Raw genomic sequence first — 21,345 nt, 5'->3', positions numbered from 1 at the left:
TATCAAAAGTACATTTTTTTGTTTTACAACAAACACAATCCCATTATGCAGTTTCAAAATAAAATTTCAACGCAAATCAAAATTTTAAATTCAAACGTTCGAATTCTAACACTAACGCGTTCGATTTCTATTCGATCGAAAATTCGTGTTGTTTTAAATGAACATTTATCAAAAGTACATTTTTTGTTTACAACAAACACAATCCCATTATGCAGTTTAAAAATAAAATTTCAACGCAAATCAAAATTTCAAATTCAAACGTTCGAACTCTAACACTAACGCGTTCGATTTCTATTCGATCGAAAATTCGTGTTGTTTTAAATGAACATTTATCAAAAGTACATTTTTTTTTTACAACAAACACAATCCCATTATGCTGTTTCAAAATAAAATTTCAACGCAAATCAAAATTTCAAATTCAAACGTTCGAATTCTAACACTAACGCGTTCGATTTCTATTCGATCGAAAATTCGTGTTGTTTTAAATGAACATTTATCAAAAGTACATTTTTTTTTTACAACAAACACAATCCCATTATGCAGTTTCAAAATAAAATTTCAACGCAAATCAAAATTTCAAATTCAAACGTTCGAACTCTAACACTAACGCGTTCGATTTCTATTCGATCGAAAATTCGTGTTGTTTTAAATGAACATTTATCAAAAGTACATTTTTTTTTTTTACAACAAACACAATCCCATTATGCAGTTTCAAAATAAAATTTCAACGCAAATCAAAATTTTAAATTCAAACGTTCGAACTCTAACACTAACGCGTTCGATTTCTATTCGATCGAAAATTCGTGTCGTTTTAAATGAACATTTATCAAAAGTACATTTTTTCTTTTTACAACAAACACAATCCCATTATGCAGTTTCAAAATAAAATTTCAACGCAAACCAAAATTTCAAATTCAAACGTTTGAACTCTAACACTAACGCGTTCGATTTCTATTTGATCGAAAATTCGTGTTGTTTTAAATGAACATTTATCAGAAATACATTTTTTTTTTTACAACAAACACAATCCCATTATGCAGTTTCAAAATAACATTTCAACGTAAATTCAAAATTTCAAATTCAAACGTTCAACTCTAATAATCCAAAAGAAAAATTAATTAGATAAAGTAATAATTCGGTAATCAAATTCGCGCACAAATCTAAAATAACATTAAAAATGTTAATATTTAATATTATTACGAGTGTTATTAAAGTATACACACTTTTCCATAAGATCCTTAAATCAAACTGATTAAATATCATCCCATATTTTCTGAAAAGATACATTAGAATTAATTTCTATTATATATATACTAACCGTACATATATTACGATAAATTATATAATAAATGAAAAAACAAATGTGAATAATATTGAATAAAATAATTATCTTTAGTAATAATGTGTAAAAGGTAATTACTTGAATTTCGTATCTCTACATTTGTTACTTTTTCTACATTTCTTGTTAACATATATTTATATACTAAGTACACACACATACACACACATATATCTATATACATATTATATATACATGCATTTCCGCGTTCACGCCGCAGCAACGTCGTTGGGTCTAAGGTCGAATATTCGATAGGCGAAGAAGACCTGCATTAACGGTACACCACGTGCCTCCTCGAGGTTTTGACAATCCACGTCGTGGGTAATCGCGCCTGCAGCAGTTGCATACCGCACGCTCCTTGCGACCATGCACGACGAAGAAGAAGAAGAAGAAGATGAAGATGAAGATGAAGAAGAAGAAGAAGAGGAAAACAGGAGAAAATAGGAAAAAAAAGAAGAAAATGAAGAAGAAGAAGAAGAAGAAGGAAAAGAACGATAGTGGATGTTCGTCTAGGTATATGCAAGTACAAGAAAGATAGAAAAAGCTAGAAATATATACATATATATGTTATACATATATATATATATATACTTGTGTTCTTGGTAGGTGCAATCGGCATGTATCGAAGGACCCGAACGAAAGGCGTGCTTCGAGAATTCAAATAAATCGCTAATCGTGGGTATTTATCCTTTCGTACCGGTGACGTACCGGAGTGCCGAGTATGCGTTAAACCGCTTCTTCTCTTTTAACCATCTTCCTTCTTTCCTTTTCTTTCTTTTTCTTTCTTTTCTTTTCCCTTCCTTTACCTTACTAACCCAAGTCTTCATTTAACCAAGCCTTTTCTACTATTCCTTTTCTTCTTTTTGTTGCTTTCTTCAACGATCCGAAAATCATACTTGTTATCCTTATTCGCAACAATGTGCGCGCAAGTGTTTTGAATACCAAATTATACCGTTAGGTAATCATGTAATTAATAAGAATTGTATATGTAAATATGTTAGATTTTTGAGGTTATACTTCTTTTGGAGCGTTGGGGAAAATGTAATGGGGAGTGATTTTGTTCCGAGCGTCTGGAAAAACGACACCATGAAGTTTGTCAGTATTTACGACGCGCGGCAAAGCGATTTCAAGTATACGGCATGAAGTTGTCTTCTCTTCTTCTTCCCCCCTTTTTTTCTCAAGCGGGTCACCCATCCAAGTACTAATCGTACGCAGCGCTGCTTTACTTAAATGATCGAAGCGAGAACTAATGCTGTAACCGCGCCATGACAGTTGACGCGTGAAGTAATTCGATATATCTCTCTTATATTTAGTGTGGACTGATATCTATATTTTGATATTTTCTTTTTCTTTTTTTTATTCTTTCTTATATATATAATAATAATTATTATTTTTTTTTAAGTTATTTTTTGAAATTATTTTTGAGGTTATTGAGGTTATGTTCGTTTTGGTACGGCAAAAAAGTATAACTTCTTACATGCGTACATAAGTACACACACCAGTTTTTTTTCTTATTTAATATTAGATATATTATTCAATTGTAATATTTATATAATGTAGGATATTAGATTATTTTTTAAAACAAATATAATATTTTATTTGTCATCAAATTACGATATCTCTTACGTCATATTCGAATAACTTTTATTTGTTTCAAAAAATTAACAATTTATGGAATCTTTAGTGCTCGCAAAAATAAGAAACTGTTCTATGTGATAGATCATTATTAGACAAAGTTATTTTGTTATTTCTTATTCGATAAGTCGTAAAATGATGGAAAAAAATCCTAATATTTCCCTTACAATACCAACACAACAACCTCTTACGTCAGACTCGAATGTGTTTCTGTGTTTTTTCTTTTAATTCATCCTAACCGAATGTTTTTAATCGTAACTTTCTCGTTCAACCCCCACTATCCATAGTTTCTTACATAATATAATATAAAAGTGTAAATCGTTAAACTCTAACAGAATAAAAGTAAATAAAAATAAAAATAAGAAAAATTGTGGGAAGATCTTTAGTCGAACGTTGAGAATAAGAAAAAGATACTCGTTTGTAAATCTTTTCCTGTTGTCTTTGTTCGTGAGTGGACTCGTTAAAATCCAGGATCGTTGTGCATCCGAAAGATATTTATGCAAATGACGGGTGTGCGATAATGAATACGCGAATTCGCAAGGGCCGACGGCCGTGCGTTCAACGACCACTCCTTCAAACGAGTAGTAAATGTGTTTGTATATGAGTGAAAGAATATATAAGTGAGTATACAAATGTATGAGTGTATGAGTGAGTATACGAATGTATGACTGTATAAGTGAGTATAAGAATGTATGAGTGTATAAGTGAGTGTACGAATGTATGAGTGTATAAGAGAGTGTACGAATGTATGAGTGTATAAGAGAATGTATGAATGTTTGAGTGTATAAGTGAGTGTACGAATGTATGAGTGTATAAGTGAATATATGAATGTATGAGTGTATGAGTGAACGTACGAATGTACGAGTGTATGAGGGTATGATTGTACGAGTGAGTGTGAGAGAGAGAGAGAAAAAGAGTTATGTAGAAAAGTGAGGGGGTGGGGGAAAAATGAAAAAGGCACCGATGTCATGCGACCGACGTGACCTCTCATCGGTGACCCCGGACGAACCGGCCGACGACGACGACGACGACGATGACGACAAGGACAACGAAGAAGAAGAAGAAGAAGAAGAAGAGACTGCGAGGAGGAAGAAAGAAAAGAGGAGAAATAAATGGGCGGCAGGAGGCTATGTTGAAGATACTACGTTCATGGTTCACCGTGAAAAGGCACGGTAGGCAAACTTGATCGTGTTCCTCGTTTTCTATGTTTCTTATAGAATAGAAAAAAATAGAATAAAGAAAAAAAAAAGAAATAGTAAGGAGAGGAAGATGATGAAACGATGAAAAGCATTAAAGAAGAATAAGAAAAAGATGAAGAAGTGATAAAATATAATATGTGAATAGATGAAGGATGACGAGGTACGCTGAAGAGATGACAATATATGGAGCATCGAAGAATAAAATGAAAAAAAAAAAAAACGTATAGGATGAACTAGACAAAATGAAATCCATCATCTACCACTAGATTTTATTTATTAGACAAAAATATGAATTCTCTGTCGAACGCGATAATACTGACGATTTTTCTTTTTTTTTTGAAGTTATACTTCTTTTGGCGCGTTGGGGAAAATGTAATGAGGAGTGATTTTGTTCCGAATGTCTGGAAAAACGACACCATGAAGTTTGTCAGTATTTACGACGCGCGGCAAAGCGATTTCAAGTATACGGCATGAAGTTGTCTTCTCTTCTTCTTCCCCCCTTTTTTTCTCAAGCGGGTCACCCATCCAAATACTAATTGTACTCAGCGCTGCTTTACTTAAACGATCGAAGCGAGAACTAATGCTGTAACCGCGCCATGACAGTTGACGCGTCAAGTAATTCGATATATTTCTCTTATATTTATTATAGTGTGGACTGATATCTATATTTTGATATTTTCTTTTTCTTTTTTTATTCTTTCTTATATATATATAATAATAATTATTTTTTTCTTTGAAGTTTTTTTTGGAAGTTATTTTTGAGGTTATTGAGGTTATGTTCGTTTTGGTACGACAAAGAAGTATAACTTCTTACGTGCGTACATATTTTTTTGGTAAAAGTTATCACAGGATTATCCGTTGATTTAAAAAATACACGATTATCGGTAAATTTATCTCATTTGAAACCAAAGAGTGATATACGTTTCGAGAATGTTATTAATTTTGATTCAAATTGTTTTGTAGATTTTCTTTCATTCGGTGTTGTTTTTTGGAATATTGCAAGTTTCGCAAATTTGGATTGTGTTTATTTAATGATTAAATATTTGCGTGTTAGTCTAGTGTGACCAATACGAATCTGTTTAGCATCAAAATTTTGGGCACCTCCTGAATACTCGATTTTATTTCGTGAAATTTTTGTTTGAACACAGTTCATCCAATCGAGATTTCAAAAATTGATAGAAATTTCATGAATCATTATTCAAACATCTTCACAGATTGACAGACATTTTTAATCGGAAAATTTATTATAAAATGATCAATAATTTAATCGAAAAAAAAAAAGAAAAAAAGAAACCGTAGTCGAAAGTTAGGAACGACTGGTTTAAGAATCGTCTACGAATACGGAATGAAAAAAAAAAGTATTTTCCTTTTTTTCTGATGTTGGAAAGCCGGTGACAAGAGAAGAAGGAAGAGTTAGAAAAGACTCTCTCTCTCTCTTTCTTTAGACAGAGACGCGACGAGTTTATCTTCCCGTTTGCCCATTCCGCGCACGACTTGGTAGTAGTCCCCTTCGTCAGCTTCCATAACTTCCTGATTACTCTCCTAGTTTGTACCTCGTGTACCTGTCCGAACGGACAAATTCCGATCGTTAGGTCTCCCGACGTCTAGAAAACCATTTCGCGAGTAGTAGCATTTAACATCGAGATTATTATTTAATCTCTGTTCCAAGTTCTTACTTTTTTTTTCCCCTCCCCATTGAAAATGATAAAACGTCGAAGAGAATATCCACTATTAACAACAACAAAAATTCTTATATATATATATATCTTTCAATTAAAAATTTATTTCAATACGATTAGAAAAAGAACATCGATTACTACGAAGAATAATTAATTCAATATTACTTTTACATTTATTTTTAGAGAACCATTAAAACGATCCCAACTATAATAAGATTCAATATAATCCCCATCTATCCGAAGCTTCTAATTTAATTAAAAAAAAAAGAAAAGAAAAAAAGAAGAAGAAAATGATCGAATCAATTTAATTTAATTTATTTTTAACGAATTTAATTTATTTATTAACGAAAACAAAAAAACGATTAAACGAATCAATTATACGAATGAAACAATCCGTTAAACCATTTTTTTTAACCTTGAAATAATTCTCGAACAGGTCAAACGCTGGTTCAATTGTATTAACAATTAATTACAAATATTAATCAGATCAATTGATATTATTACCAGACAGATTTCTTTCGTTAAAGTATTTATCTTCAAAGTAAAATTTATCGTAGAGTTTCGGACCAAAGTGGTTGTCAGTGTTTGCCTGCCATGGTCAGACAAATTCCGGCCATTAAGTCTTCGAATGTTCATACGGTTCACGCGGTTCAGATTTCTTTATCTTTTTCTATCTAGCAACTAACAGAATCCCAGCCCACCCCCCATTCACTCCCACCTATCTCTCTCTCTCTCTCTCTCTCGTTATTTCTATCTTTCCAAAGGTCTACGATCAACGTTGAAGAATATGATGTTCGACCGTGGATTGACCCTTACGGTACCGCCAACAACGTCAATGGTTTAATTACGATAGTCATTGCTTCTTCTTTTCCTTCTTCCTCTTATTATTTTTCTTCTTTTTCTATCGGCATTTTTTTATGCTAGAAAAATTCCACTTCTTCTTCTTCTTCTTTTTCTTTTTTTCTTTTTAAGTTTAAGGATCAACGTAAGAACACGTGGTAGTATACATGTGTGTGTATGTATGATGAGACCTTACCTAACGTTTGCTATGTTGAAAAGGCGGTAGCGATGAATCCTTTCTCTATTTTCGCATTAACGTTCCACACACCGACATTTTTCTGACATTAAAATAATCCCTTATCGGGCAAAGCATCAAACCAACACGCATATTACTAATCCTAAACGATGCGTAATATTTACCGTCATTTTTACTAAGATAAAACTCGCGAATAACTTCTCGAACTACGTTTTGAACGAGGAAACAACGAAAAAAAAAAAAAAAAAAGAGACAAAAATCGTACGATTAATTTTTTTTTCTCATTTTGCTTGGATTATAATAATTAGAGATAAATTTGTTATTTATGAAAAATATTACGGGGGATTTCGTGTTTATGAATTTATACATGTAATTTTTTTTTTTTTTATAGTTGATACGTTTCTGAAGTATATGGGTGTTAAGAAAAATTCGTATAAAAAAAAATAATATATCGCATTATGTGAAAAATTATGTGAAAATATAATTGAGTGTACTCGATTAATATTTATCACATTTATAACATTAATAATCACCAATAATCCCTTTTATAATATACTTTATCATATTTAAAGATTTTTTATTCAATAAATTATTATCTTTTATGAATAATATATAATAATTTATCGAAATATGACAAAAGTTATAATTTTTCTTTGCTCTAGTTATTTAACATTGATTAATATTTATCATATTTATAACATTAATAATCACCAATAATCCCTTTTATAATATACGTTATCATATTTAAATATTTTTTATTATATATATATTAATATTTATTATTATATTATTATATATATTATTTATATTTATTATTTTATTTATTAATTTTATTATATATATATTATTATCTTTTATGAATAATATATAATAATTTATCGAAATATGACAAAAGTTATAATTTTTCTTTGCTATAGTTACTTGCCATCGATTAATATTACGAGATAATAACTCTATTATTTATACAAATATATAAAAAATTTAATTATTAATTATTAACTAATTAATATAATTTATCGAAATAACAAAAGTTATAATTTTTCTTTGCTATAGTTACTTGGCATCGATTAATATTACGAGATAATACCTCTATCATTTATACAAATATTTAAAAAAATTTAATTGTTAATTATTAACTAATTAATATAATTTATCGAAATATAAAAAAAGTTATAATTTTTCTTTGTTCTAGTTACTTGCCATCGATTAATATTACGAGATAATTATTTATCTCTAATCTATTAATCTATTATTTATACAAATATATATAAAAATTTAATTATTAATTATTAAGTAAATTAATATAATTTATCGAAATAACAAAAGTTACAATTTTTCTTTGTTCTAGTTACTTGCCATCGATTAATATTACGAGATAATTACTCTATCATTTATACAAACATATAAAAAAATTTAATTATTAATTATTAATTAATTAATATAATTTATCAAAATGACAAAAGTTATAATTTTTCTTTGCTCTAGTTACTTGCCATCGATTAATATTACCAGATAATTACTCTATCATTTATACAAATACATATATATATAAAGGAGAAGAGAAAACAAATGGGAAGACATTAACAAAAACAAAAAATGATAAGTAAGATAAATGAAAATCGATTGGAACGAATCGTTAGACGCGGACAAGATGCCAAGAGATCCTCTCTCGATTCTTTTCGCCAACGTAGGCGGCTCCAAGAAAAGGTACGCAGATCTCCGATGAGAAAATGACCCCGACTAGGTACCTTATGTACACACACACAAATATATATACACATATATATATACATACATATATGTGCACAAGTAAACTATATAAACGTTTAGTCGTACGTATATGTATTAGTTTTCAACGTTACAAACCAATACATGAAAACTACTACTACATGAAATTCAAACTACACATACATACATGAAAGTATATGTTAGTAATGATAATATAGTGTATGTACACTACGTACGTATATGTGTACGTACATATATGTATTAAGTTTTCAACGTTACAAACCAATACATGAAAACTACACATACATACATGAAAGTATATATTGGTAATAATAATATTGTATATGTGCAAGTAAACTATATAAACGTTACTAACCAATACTAATAATATTTCTTACTATTATAAATAGAAACTACATATACATACACACATACATACATATATATAAATGATTTCTAAGTATAGATATAAACGTGTCTCGTGTGGTATTACATTCATGACACAAAGGTAGTATATATGTGTGTGTGTGTGTGTTAGTAATGGTAGTATGGTAACGCGTGTGGCGTAGGTGATGGCAAATGTCCAGTTGTGATGGTGGGAGTACCGCAAAGGGTCAATCCACGAGTCCAGCGTTTATATTGTGGAGGTAGAACTCGTAGAGAAGCTTCTCCGGGTTCACAGTCTCGGCAATGTTCGAACACTTAATGGCCGGAATTTGTCTGCCACGGCAGGTACATACAACGACCATGGTGCTCTCTGTGCTCTTCTTGCACGGACTCACCTGAATCCTACCACCTGAATCCATTCTGCACGATCTTAAGAAAGGAACAAAAAAGGAAAGAGAGAGGGGGAAGAGTGGGGGAGGGAAGGAGAAGGTGGGAGGAGACACACGTTTTTGTATCTTTTCTTTTATTCTTAATATTTTTTTTATTTTTTTTTTTTTCCTTTAAATGAGTAGGTATCTTACGATTTTTTTTTTTATACGATTCTGAGATCACGTTAGTCCTATCGTATTATAATAATCGAGATCTTTATTGTGTTGGTCGTGTATCTTTTTTTTTTTCTTTTTTTTTTTGGATAGATGTTAATTCCGCATTTTTTGTTCTACGTTTGTTATCCTTGGTTTCGTATTTTTTTCTTTTTTTTCTCTTTTTATGGATATTCCGTAACAAGTATTACTTTTTCTTTTACAATTTAACGATCACGTAATTAATTTTTATATGGAATCGTTATTTTGTTAATTAATAAGAACGATTAGAGTAACTATCTATTTATTTATTAAGTAATCTAACTATTTATTTATTTTTTATATTATATATTAAACTGTTATCATAGTCAGAAATAAAATAAATTAAGATAACTTTATAATGAATTAATTGAAATTTTGTCCTTAAAATATCGAATGAAACAAAAACAATTGATTTTAATTTCACTCTCCTTACACTCAAATCCATTAACCGTCTGGTCAATAAATTAAAATGGAAAACAAGAAAAAAATAAAAATAATAAATAAAACGAATTTGTAACGAGTATTATTTATATTATATATTAAATTGTTATCATAGTCGGAAATAAAATAAATTAAGATAACTTTATATCGAATTAATTGAAATTTTGTCCTTTAAAATATCGAATGAAACAAAACAATCGATTTTAATTTCACTCTCCTTACACTCAAATCCATTAACCGTCTGGTCAATAAATTAAAATGGAAAACAAGAAAAAAATAAAAATAATAAATAAAACGAATTTGTAACGAGTATTATTTATATTATATATTAAATTGTTATCATAGTCAGAAATAAAATAAATTAAGATAACTTTATATCGAATTAATTGAAATTTTGTCCTTTAAAATATCGAATGAAACAAAAACAATTGATTTTAATTTCACTCTCCTTACACTCAAATCCATTAACCGTCTGGTCAATAAATTAAAATGGAAAACAAGAAAAAAGAAAAAAAAGAAAAAATAAAACGAACTTGTAACGAGTATTATTTATATTATATATTAAATTGTTATCATAGTCAGAAATAAAATAAATTAAGATAACTTTATATCGAATTAATTGAAATTTTGTCCTTTAAAATATCGAATGAAACAAAACAATTGATTTTAATTTCACTCTCCTTACACTCAAATCCATTAACCGTCTGGTCAATAAATTAAAATGGAAAACAAGAAAGAAAAAAATAAAAAATAAAACGAATTTGTAACGAGTATTATTTATATTATATATTAAATTGTAATCATAGTCAGAAATAAAATAAATTAAGATAACTTTATATCGAATTAATTGAAATTTTGTCCTTTAAAATATCGAATGAAACAAAAACAATTGATTTTAATTTCACTCTCCTTACACTCAAATCCATTAACCGTCTGGTCAATAAATTAAAATGGAAAACAAGAAAAAAATAAAACGAATTTGTAACGAGTATTATTTATATTATATATTAAATTGTTATCATAGTTAGAAATAAAATAATTAAGATAACTTTATAATGAATTAATTGAAATTTTGTCCTTAACATATCGAATGAAACAAAAACAATTGATTTTAATTTCACTCTCCTTACACTCAAATCCCCATTAACCGTCTAGTCAATAAATTAAAATGGAAAACAAGAAGAAAAAAAAATAAAAAATAAAACAAACTTGTAACGAGTATATGTATGTCAATTATTATTTTTGTTTTCTATCCTATTCAATTTGGAATGGTAAATATATGATTTATTTGGACAACACAAAGTACTTAAGACGACATAAGATCGTTCTCATCGGATGATGAGTTAAAACAAAATGGAAAAAGGTGGAGGCAAGAGGATGATGAAGGAGACAAGATGAGGAGTAGGAGGAAGCAAGAAGGAACACGGGGAGGAGGAGGGGAGGAGGAGGAGGAGGAGGAGGAAACACCGAGCTCGATCGAGCATTTTTCACGAGCCATTAACTCCCGAAGTAACGGCCCGCTCTCACCTTAACGAGATAATGACTTTACAACTGTCTCTTTGTCGATGTGACCAAAGACTATGAAAAAGAAGGAAAAAAAAGAAATAGAAACGGGAAGGGGAAATTGAAAACGACGAACGAGGAACTAAGATATCTGTGCGAAATCGTAAAAGTGAGGTTATGTTACATGATCAATTACGATTTTTGTATATATTTATATTCGGAAAATGTGATTATATATAAATATTTAGGATAGTTTTATAACGAAATGATAAATCGAATTATTTAAATAAAAATATATATTACAATTTATTATAATAATTATATTATAATAAATATAATTACATAATTAATTGAATAAAAATTCTAACTTACGCGAATTTTTGGATAGGTGTAATATTTTTAAATGTTTTACAAATAAATCCTTTTATACCTTTATACCTTTTACCTGTAATATTTTTTAATGTTTACAAAAGTAAATTATTCTGTAAATTGTTTCCTACTTTTGTCGAATCAAACGAATTAATTTTCGTACGATATATCGTTTTTCAATTCTTTTTTTTTCTTTTTTCTCATACAACGAATAACTTTCTTCGATTGCAACAGGTTTCTTATATTCTTCGCATATTATACGTATGATATGTATGTGTGATATATAATATGATTCAACACATACATATTCGTATACAACGATGATTTATATATATATAACATAAATTTGATGAGTCACTTAAAAGTAAAACCTTACATATTTCGATTTATTTTACGATAGGAAAAATATTCGAATATCAATCGAATGAAATCATTTCGTTCGCCCTTCGACAAGAGTTGTCAAGGTAAATGATAGAAAAATTCGAAAAAAAAAAATTCGAAAAAAAAAAGATATACTTTGTCCCTCCTCAATTATTCGCAAACCGTCAAGGTAAATGTAAATTAACAAATTAAATAAATGGAATAAGGAATATAAAATATATTCGATAAAATTACGAGTCCGTTGACCCGTTTCCTCTTTTTTTTTTTCGGAAGTAAACGACCTTGCGTAACACGTGCTGCTCGTGCAAGGCCAATGTCATCGTAAAATATTGTAATTTTCGTGTAAGGTGATCCACTTTTGTTGTATTAAAAAACGAACAAGTATAAAAAAGAAGAAGGAAAGAGAGAGTGAGAGAGAGAAAAAAATATAAAGAACGTTTGATTGGTCGAGAATGACTCGATGAAAAATTTCCTTACCGATAAGGTCTCGCCGATAATTTTGTTTCTTTTTTTTTTTCCTCTCGTGTATACTCGTCCTGCCGTTTCTGAAACATACATGATATATTGATCGTTAGTGATAAATTTATTGATTTAAATCATGAATTAAAATTATTTTACATATAATAAACAAACGGTGTTCTAAAACAAACAATTTGTACGATACACACGTATATAGTAAATCACAAAAATAAATGATATAATAAATAATATAAATAATATCCCAAACACAAACATTAATTCAATATATAAAATCAATGAAAAAAAATATCTCTCTAATAATATTATTATCATTATATTATATTATATTTCTTCTAATAGCTAGAAAATAGTCAGATAACGAATACGTAGGCCGATTAAAACGTTACTTTTCAAACGTGCCTATTCGATCATTCAAAAATCAATCGAAATCATTCGAGTAACACCGTTCACGTGGCTACATATACACATACAAACAAACACACACACACACACACACACACATATATATATATATATATATATATATTCAAAGTGTATATCGATCGTTCGTTCACGAGGTTCCTCTCGTAGATTAAGTTACGAGATAAGTGCTTGTTATCCCCCTTTTCCTTACCATCGGCCATCTCTCTCGCAAACGAGACGTTATATTAACTCAGGAGAAACGTGCATTTCGATTTCCTTTGAATCTACACTAGGGGCTTCGTGGAATCTGGATCGAGTCTGTTCGATTCTGCTTATCCATACCTTATGTATATATTCTCAAGAGTTTCTACACACAAACAGAAACGGAGACACAGAGAAAGAAAAAGATACATGTATATACACTTATACATAAACACTTATACATGAACACTTATACGTGAACACTTATACGTGAACACTTATACATGAACACTTATACATAAACACTTATACATGAACACTTATACGTGAACACTTATACGTGAACACTTATACGTGAACACTTATACATGAACACTTATACACGAACACTTATACACGAACACTTATACATGAACACTTATACATGAACACTTATACACGAACACTTATACATGAACACTTATACATGAGCACTTATACGTGAACACTTATACGTGAACACTTATACGTGAACACTTATACATGAAACACAAATCAGAGAAGGGAAAAGAGACAGACACACAAGTTTGAACGTCTTGTAGACGTCGATACGGTTTCAGTTACCTAATCGCGTTAGTGTTATTCCACCATCGGTATTGTCTCGTTCTATCTATCTTTCTCTTTCTCTCACACTAACAATCATTCGTTCACTCACTTATTCACTAACTCACTCACTCACTCACTTTCCCCTACTCTTACTTAGTTCGAGTTTAACGACGCGTGAACGCAAACTTTACTCGTTCCATTACATTTTCTACTCGGATAATCTAGCACATAGATTCTAACCAACACACACACACACACATATTTGAGAAACAAAGCATTAGGATCGTATTTGTGAATCCGCAAGTTTGTATGCGTTTATCTGAACGAAAGAGAAAAGGTAGGATACAGAAATGGGTTTTCTTTCTCTCTCTTTACCCTCCCCCCCTCACCCCACCCCATCCTACTTTATTTTCCTTAGCCTAACACAACGTGGTGTTTTTAGTAAGTTACGATGCGCTAAGAGTTAGGTAGTCGTAGGCAGATACGAAAGACGTCGTTTAGTATGTTTCTACGTAAATGTGTTGCTACCCCTTTGATTGTGTGAACTGAAAATGTTTTCACTGTTTGCGATATATCGAGCTTTGGGTTTATATTTCGTCTCGAATTCTCTTTCCGTATGTTTCTTATCTGTTTATATGTGTTACGCGTGTTTGTGTGTGTGTGTGTGTGTGATGATTGTTGTCGATGTTTTATATATTTGTTTTTTAATACAAGATTAAAGATGAAATATATAATTGTCATTAATTTTGTCAATTATTTGTTTTGTTTGAACACCCTGTATACTTGTTAGAATGCTTTAATATTAAGCACAGATATTTGTAGTGTGTTGTATTTGAATACAATTCAAACGTAAGGTAAAAAGGTATAGCAATTATAGTTTTCACAATATGTGTGTTTTTTGTGTGTTCTTTTTGAATTTCGTTTCGTAAAGTATTTAACAAAATTGTCGTTTAATCCTCACAACGAATTATTTCTACAAAATTTCAAGATTATTATTATCAACGATCCAAATACAAAAAGAAAATTTTCATGCTCGTGACAATTCGATATTGAATTGATAAATTAAAAATTAAAAACTCAACCACCCACCCTCCCAAAAAAAAAAGAAAAATCGAGGATAAAATAAAAATGTTTTCCGAGTCAACGAACAAACATACAAAAATTTGTAAAATTACAATATGTGACATAAAAAATATAGAAACAACACGTAACGTTGACAATAAATTCTGATCGCTTTCGTATGCGAACGACAAAAATGGAAATTAAAAAAGATAAAAGAGAAAAATAAAAATAAAAATAAACAAAAAAAGAGTAGAAGGAAGGGGGGAAAGGGGGGAACGGTAGAAGAGGGTTTCGCACACGTTCGTACGATTTAAATACTTGATCGCAATTCGTTCGAGTATTTAAACGCACGTTTCGCGCGTTTCTATCGCCTTTACATTCGATTCGGTCTTTTCCTCCTCCTCTTCTTCTTCTTCTTCTTCTTCTAGAACGGTGTGAAATATATTAAAGTGTGTGTGCGTGTGTGTGTATGTATGTGATAAAAAGAAAGAGAGTTTGCATATGTGCATGTATAGATACGTGTTGAAAATTGCATTGGCCGCCGACGCTCTCTGGAACGTGGAATTTTCGAAAGAAAAAGAAAAAAAAGATCTTGGGGGGTGGGTGGGGGAAGAAGGGGGCAGGGGGAAAAGGTTGAACTCGTCTTGAATTTAATGACTGTCCCCTGTCATTCCGTTCGTTACTTTACTACGTCTCGAGATTTGTAGATATTTTCTATGCGTGTATGCAAGTATAGTACATAGAAACTATATATATGTGTGTATGTATGTATATATATGTATGTAAGTACGTGCACACGGTGAGAGTTCGTAAAAGCGAAAGTAGGAAAGGATTATCGTCCGAGGGTGAATTTTATGACCGAAGAAGGTGGGAAAAATTGAAAGTACTCGAAGAGCCCGAACTCAAGGACGACTTTTAAACGACGTTGGGTGCTGTTATAATACTTGACTATTTTCTTTCTTTTTTTCTTTTTTTTTTTTTTTTAAATATAATTTAGTATTTACATCTGTATATTCTAAAAAAGAAAAAAATATCTGCAATAGACTAGTGTCTTTATTAATAATTGTTTTCTTTACACATCGATTTGTTTATTGAAGTACGAACAATTAATAAACTCGTAAAGCACTTTTTCATGTTTTATGTTAATAACTTAGAAAGATTGATAATTAATTGAACGGTAATTAAATTAATGATGCATTAATTAAGATATCGGTACTCGTGATATATTTGACCTATTATTATTAATTTATTAAAAGATATTATAAAATAGTAGAACAACGTTAAAACTCACTTACATTTGTAATACAGTAATACAGTAAATACAGTTCAATCGTGTATTTCAAATATAATATCTCATTTAACGTAATATTAATCAGATATAATATTACATCGTAATTATTAAAACAAAAGCAACAAAAAAATATATATATACATATATATTTCAATTATTTACACAAATTATATAAACACACGGGGAAACAAGTTCTTCTATTCTAATTAGAATAAAAAAGCGAGCGAAAGAGAAAGAAACTACGATGATAACTAAAATAATAATTATAGTATTTATTTTTTTTTTTTTTGTTTAAATTTTTTTTAAGAACAACTAATGAAACATTCAAACGAGTTAAAGATGTTACAATATTATAGATATGAGCAATACAAAGTATGTTTAACGTGTTCGTGATTAACCTGCCTATCACGAAATCGAACTAGGCATATTCCCCTCCCCCTCCACCCCCTATTTTCCTTCTCTCCCTTCCTCCCCTCCCCATCCCGCGTTCTTCAAGATTACACTCGTACTGCTTCGCGGTAATAAATATGCTGATTAAGCGGCGAACGGAGAGTCGGTTAATTTGCAGTATATCAGCATCCAACGGTGAACGGTAATTGGCCGTGAGGCATTATTGCGAACGATAATCCATAAGGTTTGCTCTCAATAAGGACCATAGTTGCTCGCCGCTTCGCAAATTAGAAATAATCGGAAATCTATGTAATACTATTTTAATCATTTTCTACAAATTCTTTTTACAGGATTATTACGATGTGATGTAAGATAACGAAACAAAAAAAAGAAGAAAAAGAAGAAGCGAAGACGCGCGTAATTCAAATGATTTTCTTCGATACAATTTTATAAACAAGATTTTTAGAAATAAAACAAAAAAGAAATGTAATCTAACATTAATGAGTATGTTATTTGATTTTATTTTTATTTTTCTGTTTTTTTCGAGGGTTTAAACTTCTAAAAGTTATATCTTTTTAATCAAGATAAGCTTCGCTAACAGCAATCGATTGTTGATTAAAAAATAAAACGGGTGTGAATGGGAAAAGAAGAATGAACGAAACAAATAAAAGTTGGAAGAAAAATTAATAAGAAACAAAAAAGAAAAACATTTACGATTAGTTTCCAACCGTCAAAGATATTTTGTACTTTTTTTTAATCTTTTTAATTTTATTTATTAAAAAACGACTAGCAAGAAAAAAACCATGCTAGAGATTATTATTCCTCATTATTCCGCGAGATACAGGTAGGACCTGTAGTAGATATACTTACATATGTATGTGTGTGTGTGTGTGTGTGTGTGTATAAACGTTGCAACCAACACGGTAGTCCAAAGCCTGAGGCTGATTGGTCTAACTAAAAATTACCCAACTGTCCTACATACGTACAGTTATGATTCCACAAAAATTATTTTAATAAAATCGTTTAAAAAGTAAGAACGATGAGAGCAATAAAAAAAAAAAAATAATATAATAGATTACTGTAAAAAATTTAAATTCATCATTGTTGATCAGTACAACGTTAAAACAAATGTATTTTGGTTGAAACAATCTTAAAATATTAATAAAGTACGGTACTGTGTTAGATTTATCTTAATTGATTGTTAATTAATCGAAAAAAATGTGTATTGCAATTTAGAAACACTGAGTATATGTTCGGAGGATTTTAGTATTTTTATCATTTTTATGTAATTATTTTAACGTTTCTACGAAGTGATGAATTCGAGGTTAAAATTTTCGTCTAATATAAGTAGAGTACATTAGATTATTAAAATAATTGTTAATTAATCGATAGAAGTGTCTATTGTTGTTTAAAAACACCGAATATATGATCGGAGTACCGTCCTCATCGAAATTCATCTTCAGACTGGCACGTTGACATCTATGAATGTTCTTTTATTCAAAATAGTTTATTTGACTTTCTAAAAGTTGCACATGTGTATAAAGGAAATAATACACCTAATCAATAAAATTTAAAATTAAAACGCTCTGATTTTAGTATTTTGATCATTTTTATGTAATTATTTAAACTAATGTACATTTGTCATAAGTTCGTACGAGTTAGTTCGACCAATCGTGGCACAAGGCAACAAGAAATATTATAATTTTCAAGTAAGATAATAAAGATTACGTTTTTCCCGTAGAACTTTCCTTCCTTACTTTATTCCTTTTCTTATTCGGAGAAAGAAATGATCCTTAGAATTCTCGTGACTATCTTTCCCTTGTAAACTCTCTTTTTATTGGTTGAAAAATCGGTACACTATCGTTCCTTTTTACGAGTAAAAATTCAAATCGTTTTCTTCGTATATGAACTGATAACAATTCTCTCATTCACACACACACACACGCACACACACGCTTTCATTCTCTCTCTTATGGTGTTTGCTTCATCGACGGGTAATTGCAAACGCAAATCGTAACCACCGTCACCTCTTTTAGTTCTTAAAAGAAAAGAAAATATACAGATAGATAGATAGATAGATAGATAGATAGATAAAAAGAGAGAAAGGATAAAAGGTGAATAATCTATCTTAACTGCTGCAAAAGAAATGTTTAAACACGCCCACGTTTAGATAAAAAGAGAGACAAAAGAGAGACAATACTCGCAATGAGTGGCAAAGTATCCGGGGCCCGAAACGAGTCAAACTCTAAACGATAAACTTCTAATGCAACGAAAAGATAACCTCGATGAGAGAAACACCATAACCCTTTTTTCCCTTTTCTTTTTTTTTTTCTTTCTTTCTTTCTTTCTTTCCTTTTTGCCAGTGTCCTTCTTCTCTCGTTTTCCTCGTTTCCCTTTGCATTACTACACCAAGGTAACTTCGTTGCAAAAATTCTTCCCGACTAAACCCCCTCCTCCTCCACTCGTACTTCACCAACGAGAAACGCATAACAGGTTTACGTTTATAACTCCGAGGAAAATTTTTGTCTCGTTTTTGCTTTTCTCTTTCTTTCTTTCTTTCTTTCTTGCTTTCTTGTTCCAACTTCTCATCTTTCTCTGTTTCGTTAAGATCTTATTAGAATTGTATAAATACAATTTTATGAAGATTTCTAATAATGATCTCCTAATAACGTACTAATTTTATTCAAATTATTATCTTCGATTAATTAAATGATCGAGTATAAATGAGTTACAAAACTTTGTAAGGGTTTTAACGACGAATTTCATTCTTTACGATATATAATCCACGATTTTCATAATTAATAGAAGAAATATAGACAATTTTTATCATTATTTTTGTATTATTATATCGATATCACTTATATATTACATATTAATTATTTATTATTGAATTTTCACGAAGAATTATTCCTAACAATTTATAATGAACGTTTCAAACCAACAGTATTTTATATCCAATATAAATAATACTCTGATCAAAAATGTGTTTATATAAATTTTGATCGAATAAATAATACAAATCATGAGAAAAATTAACATATTAATAACGAAATGAAATAAGAAGAAATAAATTATTCTACGGATAGAATATACATCTGAATATTTTTTTTCCCCACCCCTTTATCTATCTATCTATCTTCCTCACAAACACACACACACACAAACACAGATACACACACACATACTCTTTCTCTCTTTTTCTTTTTCATTCTATCTATAAGATGGCGTGATCGGGACCGCTAATTGCAGCGTCCCTTCAAGCAATCATTTTCATAATCCGCACTCGTAATTGGCCTGTCACACTTTAACGGCACTAAATTCCGCGCCTAACACTTCTCTGCTATTCGTTGCACTCGTATAATTGCGCATTTACAGTGTCGCTGTATAAAACACCGAACGTAGTCCCTCTTTCGATCCTCCCCCGATCTCATCTTTTTACCCCTCCCCCCCATCACCCCACCACACCCCTGCCCCCACTCGTATATAAATTCTATTTTTCTTTTTTTCAATTTTCTACCCATAGTTATAGTTAAGAAAAAAATTGTAAATAACATTTATCATCGTTCGATCCTTTTCTATACCACCACCAACATCATATCATACACATATCCTATCATTAATCGCCGTTTCTGTACAATCTTTTCTGCTAGATCTACTTTTCAAATGCGATCTATTAACACACCGATCTACTTTTAATAATTACTAATGTTACAAAATAATATTACGTTTCTTATAGACTGTAATCATTGAAAACATGCGATGCGTGGTTACGTATAAAATAAAATATGTGGAATAAATTACAGGAATATAGATTAAATAATATTCTATAGAAATATATTATTTGTCAATTAATATGGTCGATTATGTAAAAATGTAAACATACGCGAGTTAATTAAATAAATGATATCATATTTTTACGATCGATCGATAAATTGCGATCTACTTTATCGACATTATTGTTCGGAAAAACAAAAAAATGAAATTTTTAATCGATTGATTAAAAACGTTTCGAAAGAAAACAATTCCATACGCCAACGTGTTAACGTTATCGGATATTTCTAACTTTATTAATGTAAAAGAAAAAAAAATATATATATAAAGCTATTATGATAAACGTTAAGATGAACAATGTTTTATAGGAAGGTTGTTGATACATTGAAACAAATCGCGGAGCTCGTTTGAAAGTCAACATGTTGAGAAAACGTTCGAACGTCCCTCCTCCTCCTCCTCCTTCGTCGTCGTCGTCGTCGTATCGGTGCATTCGCTTCGAAAGGATAGCGGAGATAAATAGAAAGAGAAAACGATGTTCTATCCCGTAGCTGCATAGAACATCTGTGCGAGCACGAGTCGAGTAAGCCCGATTATGAAAGTACTCTTACTCGTGAAACCGTCGAAATACGACTCCTTTCGCTCGTCAACCATACTTGCTTACCGCCGACGACGTCTAGCAAGCTATAATAACGCGCTTGATAATGTTATTAAACATAGAACCGAATTCTCCGAGTAATTCGTTTTCTTTCTTTCTTTCTTTCTCTATTTCTATCTTTCTATCTCTCTCACTTATACATTTTTCAATCTCCAGTTTAATATTCTCTATCCTAGAATAACCTCTTT

The 21,345-nt window shown here is 30.3% G+C and overlaps 1 long non-coding RNA gene across 1 annotated transcript in view; it reads right to left on the bottom strand.

Moving 5' to 3' along the window:
* Positions 1 to 12,797: 12,797 nt before the first annotated feature.
* LOC122524892 overlaps positions 12,798 to 21,345 on the bottom strand; it is a 39,533-nt gene continuing 30,985 nt past the window's right edge. The window contains exon 2 of the long non-coding RNA XR_006305659.1: positions 12,798 to 12,865. This is a non-coding gene — a long non-coding RNA (uncharacterized LOC122524892). The remainder of the gene's footprint in view (positions 12,866 to 21,345) is intronic.

The sequence above is a fragment of the Polistes fuscatus genome, unplaced genomic scaffold (assembly GCF_010416935.1).
Source record: "Polistes fuscatus isolate 324 unplaced genomic scaffold, CU_Pfus_HIC Scaffold8, whole genome shotgun sequence".
In the NCBI taxonomy this organism is placed as follows: domain Eukaryota; kingdom Metazoa; phylum Arthropoda; class Insecta; order Hymenoptera; family Vespidae; genus Polistes; species Polistes fuscatus.
This window is presented reverse-complemented; position numbering and strand designations above follow the sequence as displayed.